At 41.7% G+C, this 6,476-nt stretch overlaps 1 non-coding gene across 1 annotated transcript; it reads left to right on the forward strand.

Annotated features, from left to right (window-relative positions):
- The first annotated feature begins 4,786 nt into the window (after positions 1-4,786).
- LOC115804214 (small nucleolar RNA SNORA76) lies at positions 4,787-4,934 on the forward strand. Its single transcript, XR_004025081.1, has one exon. It is a non-coding gene; the product is annotated as a small nucleolar RNA SNORA76 (small nucleolar RNA).
- The last annotated feature ends 1,542 nt before the right edge of the window (positions 4,935-6,476 follow it).

Below are 6,476 nucleotides of genomic sequence, written 5' to 3' on the forward strand. Positions count from 1 at the left end.
AGAATGGGGCGAGCTCCCCCCTACTATTCAGACTGCATATCCTTCAGTTCCCAATGGAGCTGAGTTGAAACTTAGGGAGGGGACTAGGGTGAGGTAAGACACTGTCTGGGGTGCAACATTTCAGAGGATGCCCAAAACCTCAGTGACAGAGATAAACAATATTTTATTGGCAACATTTCAAAAACCAAAACAAATGCAAAAAAAGCCATGATGAACAAAATACCAGCCTTTGAAACAAAGACTGGATCTGAGTCAACACTTGCACGATTCACATTGCTTGCATCACCTTTATCCTGGCCCCGTCACAGGAGAAGGACTGTTGTCAGCACCTTAAATGTAGCAAGAAGAATTTCCTTTTAAAAAAAGTACAAAACAGAGAATTCTCTGGTGTTCCAGTGTTCCAGAGTTCCAGGTTAGGGCTCTGTGCTTTCACTGCCGGGACCCAGGTTCAATCCCTGGTCAGGGAACTAAGATCCCGCAAGCCACAAGGTATGGCCAAACAAACAAACAAAAAACAATAAAAAAGTACAAAACAAACTTCCTTTTATTAGAGTATAAAATACATAGAAGACACAGCACACATCACCTGTATAGAGCTCGCTGAAAATTTTCACAAATTCACGCACAAGTGCAGCCAGAACCCAGCCCAAGAAAGCAAACCGACCAGCCCCCCAGAAGCCGCCCTTGTGCCCCTTCCAGGCACGAGCTCAGGATGAGGTTAACCCCTAGCCTGACATTTTTTCCCCCCTCAGAAGAAATTTGAGTTGAAATTCACACAAAATACAATTAACCATTTTAAAGTGTATAATTCAGTGGCATTTTATATACTCACAATGCTGTGAGACCACCACCTCTATCAAGTTCTAAAACATTTTCGTCTCCCCAGAGGAAAGCCCTGTCTTCATTAGGCAGTCATTTCTGATTCCCCCTCCCCACTCTCCCCGGCAACCACCAATTTGCTTTCTATCTTTAGGGATTTACCTATCCTGGATATTTTGTATAAAAGGACGCATATATGACCTTTTGTTTCTGGCTTCTTTCACTTAATGTAATGTTTTCAAGGTTTGTCCCTGTTTAGCAGGTATCTCTTCTTCATTTCACTTTGTGGGTGAATAATATTCCATTGTATGGATAGACGGCATTTCACTAATTCACCCATCCATTGACAGACATCTGAGTTGTCCCCACCTTTTGGCTGCTGTCAGTAGTGCTTCGAATAGTGTGAACATTTCTGTGCACACTGTTTGTGTTAATAAGTATTTGTTTGAATACTTGTTTTCAATACTTTTGGATATATACCGAGAAGTAGAATTGCTGGGTCATAGGATAATTATGTGTTTCACTTTTGGAGGGAACATCACACTGTTTTCCACAGAGGCTGCATTATTTTACATTCCTACCCATGACGCACAAGAGGTCCAGTTTCTCCACGTCTTCCCTACCACTTACCTTTAAAAAAAAATTACAGCCATCATAGTGGGTGTGAAGTGGTATGTTATCAGGGTTTTGATTTGCACTTCACTAATAACTAATGATGTTGAATATCTTTTATGTGTTTACTGATTGTTTGTATATTTTCTTTTGAGAACTGTCTATTCAAATCCTTTGCTCATTTTAAAATTGGGTTGTCTTTCTGTTGTTGAACTCTAAGAGTTCTCTATATATTCTGGATACTAGACATTTTAAAGATATATGATTTGCAGATGTTTTCTCCCATTCTTTAGGTTGTCTTTTTGCTTTCTGGATGATGTCATTTGATGCACAAAAGTTTTAAATTTTGATGAATTCCAATTTACCTAATTTTCCTTTGGTTGCATGTGCTTTTGGTATCATACCTAAGAATCCATTGCCAAATCCAAGGTTCATGAAGATTTACCTTTTCTTCTAAAAGTTTTATAGTTTTAGCCCTTACATTTATGTTGTTGATTCATTTTGAGTTAATTTTTGAATATGGCGTGACATGTGGGTTCAACTTCATTCTTCTGCATGTATATCTAGTTGTCCCACCGTATATTGAAGAGACTATTTTTTCCCTCTTGAATAGTCTGGGCACCCTTGTTAAAAACCAACTGGCCGGGCTTCCCTGGTGGCTCAGTGGTTGAGAGTCCGCCTGCCGATGCAGGGGACACGGGTTCGTGTCCCGGTCTGGGAGGATCCCACGTGCCGCGGAGCGGCTGGGCCCGTGAGCCATGGCCGCTGAGCCTGCGCGTCCGGAGCCTGTGCTCTGCAACGGGAGAGGCCACAACAGTGAGAGGCCCACGTACCACAAAAAAAAAAAAAAAAAAAAAAATCAAATAGACTATAATAGTATAGGATAGAAGAGGATTGAAAGTATGAAAATACATGATATGTAAGGTAGGAATTGCTTTATGAAAATCTGTGTGTGTGTGCGTGCGTATTTGTACTGGGTTGCTGTGTAAATTGAATATGTTACCATGAGTTGCAGTAAAAAAAGGTTGAAAAATATTGAATTGCCACATTTAGCAGAACTCAGTTGCAACTTCGACCTCTTTTCATGTAAGGGAGTGAGTGGGGTGCGGGGTTACACCTAATCAAGGGAGAAGGGAAAGAGAGGGCTGTTTAGGCTGAAAATAACAAGCTCATTAGAATGGTGGCTCAAGAACTTTATCTGGGTGGCATTTTTGCAGGAAATGGGCATGAAATATTTTATTTCAAGGGCATGAAACCAAATAACTGCAGCTGAGAAACTGGCTGTCACCATGTCTCCACACCATTGCCAAAGCAAGAAACCCAAGAGCATTGTGAAAATTTTTCATCTTTCCTGTCTGTGGAGCTGGTTCATGAAACCCTGGTGCTGGTTATTATAGTTAATTTTAGCAGTAATAATATTTGCAGTACTAACAATCCTGTAAATTTATTGAGTTATTTCAGCTTTCAAAGATCTTCCCCACCTGTCTTTTCATTTAATTGTACAATGAGCTGGAACTAGTCAGCACAGGTAGGATTATACTCATTTTGTTTTAGAGGAAACAGGCTCAGAGAGGGCAGTCCATGCTCACTCAACCCCCTTCTGTGTTTCCCAATTCCTCCCGGCTATGCTCTTTTGGCATTTGAGGGGACCCAATAAATAAATCCCCTTTCCATGCCTGAATTCACAGCCAGTTGAGAGACAGAGACACAGGGTGGAGATAGAAATATCAGCTTCATTATGGGTAAATGCTGGAGTGGACCAGAATTATGACTACTGGGGGCTCAGGGAGTCCCCTGCTGCACCACAGCTTGACCCCAGATAGCACATAATCTTTGATACATCACTGTTCTCACAAAAGGAGAGGTCTCCAGAGGTCCACCACCCAAAACAAACAATCATGGTCTAGTCGTAGAGTGGCTAGAGCCCCATCCGTGGCAGCTAGCGCCTGGGATTTGATGGCGAAGAGTTGTAGAAGGAGCTTCTCACTCCCCTCAGGGTAGCTAAGGTGGCTGGATCAGGGGCTGGGGTGGAGCAGGGTGGTGGGAACCAGCTGGACCAGTAGGCATGGGGGTGGGGTGGGGGGAGAGCCCTGAGGTCGATCATATATCCACACCACCACGTGTTCACTGACATTGGAAGGTGGGGTGGAGATGCTGAGCCTGGATTCCTTTTCTGAGCCAGACTCTCCATGGAGGCTGAGGTGGTTTTGTTTGGAGGTGCCTTCCAGCAAGCAGAGTACTTAGAGGCAAACCCTCCCTGGAAGAAAGCTTGCTCAAGTTAGGCTCAAAGGACCCTCACAGATTATTACCATGAGCTCTTGAATAAAGATGACCAAACCCATGAGAAGCCAAGTTACTGTGCCTGAGAGTCACAGAAACAATGGACAACAATGAACAGTACATTCCAAGGACTGCAGATGACGGAGTGTCAGATATTCAATATAGACTAGTTATATAGGAAATGTTTAAAGAATTAAACGTATAAAAATGCAGTGCTTCAAAGAAATATAATTACAAAGAGCGTATAATAGGAAATCATCAGGAACAAAGAGATCTGAAATAAAAAAAACCAAATGTGGTGGTTGTACAATATTGTGAATGTACTAATGCTACTGACTTCAAATGATTAAGTTCAAGTTATATGAATATAACCTCACAAAAAAGGATCACCTCAAAATGAAAAATGTAATTGTTGAAATGAAAACTCAGTGGATAGGTTTAAAAAGCACAGTTTTGACAGACGCAGTTGAAGAAAAAAGTAGTGAACGGAAAGGTGTATTTGGAGAAATTATCCAGAATGCCACAAAGAGGAAAAGGAGATGGAGAATATGAGAAATTAAGAGAGAGAAGCTAGAAATCAGATGGTCTGATAAATGTCTAATTAAAGGAGAGAAGAGAAAGAATGAAGGACAGGCAGTATCCAAAGAGATTCAAGTCACATCTATCATTAATAGTACAATAAGGAAAAAATGAACAATCCTTCATTTTAGTGGAAGATTTCAATGCATCTCTCTTGATTATTGATAAGTAGAAAAATATATATCAGCAATGGTATAATGAATGGAAACACAACACAGACTTTTTCTAATGGACCTATATAAAATTTGGCATCGAACAATTAGAAAACATTTTTTTCCCCCAAGTATACATGGAACATTCATAAAAATTAATGATAAAATTTCCCTACATATTTTAAACTGTAGGCGTTATAATAGACTCTCTGTTTACAAAACAATTCAACAGAAGTTTATAACAAAAGGACAATTTAAAACATTTTCTATATATTTGGAAAAAAAACCAAAACCTGTCTCATGAACAAGAAGAAAGCATCGCATATATTTAAAGGTAATTAAACGCGCTGCCTTTGAGCCCTCGCCGCGCCTGCGCGTGGCGCCGTGGGGGGGGCGGGGAGGTCAGGCTGCAGCGCCAGAGCAGCATGCGCTTGCGCATAACTGGGGCCGTCTGCCCCGCGGCGGCGGCTCTTTTAGCAGCGAGCTAGACTGCGGCCCTGGGCTGCCGGGGCTGGGGGCTGGGGAAGACCTCGGGGGTCCTGCAGTCTCTGCTTATTCCTGTGCCTGTCCTGTGAGTCCGAGTGTCCTGTCCTCTCCGTGGAAATCAGTGAGACGGGCAGGTTCATTCAACCGCGGCGTGGAGGGTGTCTGCAGGGAGGGGAGGTGAGAATCCGGCTGTGGCCTTGAACAGACTGAGCGCTGTAGTGCACTTGACACGAACTGGCTCCCGTCCTTGAGCTGCATGGGCTGAGCTCGTCTGGCTGAGGTGTATTCGCGGACTACTTAGAAAAACCGCCGTTTAGGGTCAACTGCTTATTTGGATATGCCCCAGATAGCTTGAACAGCTCACAAAGACAGGGTTCTGTGCATTGCGGGGCACAACATAGGCACCTAAATAAATGCACAGTCACTCCTTCGTAAGCCACGTTCTAGATGATAACGATCCCTCCTGGATTTAGGTGAAATGTGCATCATTTCTGAGTACAAGGCAGAACGTGTTGAAGGGCAGGTATGCACAAGTGCCATGTCTAGCCGCTTTGGTGCTTAATAACTGGAGGGGGGCCCCAAGTTAGCAGGGTTAGTAGGCAGTTGGTGTAAACTCTAGCTCAGGAGCAGGACTTTTAAAAATACAAATCGAGGATAATAGCGCCTACCTTATATCAGGGTGTGGTCTACTTTCGATCCTCTAACAGAACGGGTCCCCTGACCACCCAAGAAACTGAAGCTGCTACTGGCAGCTGAGGGCCCAGGTTTATTCTGTACCACAGTTTATTCTGTTCCTATTATCTAAACAGGATTAAGTAGAAATAACTTAGATGCTTATCTAGTATTTGACATGAGATATTTATTTTGTGAAACAGTGCAAGCGACTGTAAATCCCCACATACTATTTGATTAAGTGCAATAGGGTACAGTCATGTGTAATCTCTTTACACAATAGTGCATCTGGTCCTTTGCCTTTAATTATTGCACAAAAATTATAAGACCAGCGAACAAGACATGCGCACTGACAGGCAAATTGGCCTACACAATGAGAAATCAGGACAGTACACTGACTGGAATGGCCCGATAATTTAAGTCAAATGTTTTAATGGTGCAATTAAAGTAACCAAATAAGGGTTCAAATATGTTTTTTCAATATATTAATTTCTTTAAAGTCCTGTTCAGGCAAGGTGCTGTTGATGTTTAAAAAAACACAATTAGCTTTGTCCACAGATGTCAAAAGTTACCCAAGGTAAGTTTGATGTTGAATGCAGCTTTAAACAATTAAAAAATTGTATTGAGTGTCCTTCTCAAAGCAAATTATACAGTTTGAGAGAACCCCGAAACCTGTAAACTAAATGTTCTTACACAAATGCACAAGATAAAGTTGGCAACGTTAGATGTCACGTTAAAAGAAAAGTAATTAAAACAGACTGACAATGGAAATACTACATATAAAAACTTGTAGGATACAGCAAAGATGTGTCAAGGGAAATTTATGGTTTTATATTCTTATATTAGAAAAGAAAAAAGCCTGATGAACATTAATAT

Source organism: Delphinapterus leucas, chromosome 7 (genome assembly GCF_059928025.1).
Source record: "Delphinapterus leucas isolate spDelLeu-1000000601 "Yukka" chromosome 7, BTC_Dleu_Yukka2, whole genome shotgun sequence".
NCBI classification, from domain to species: Eukaryota; Metazoa; Chordata; class Mammalia; order Artiodactyla; family Monodontidae; genus Delphinapterus; species Delphinapterus leucas.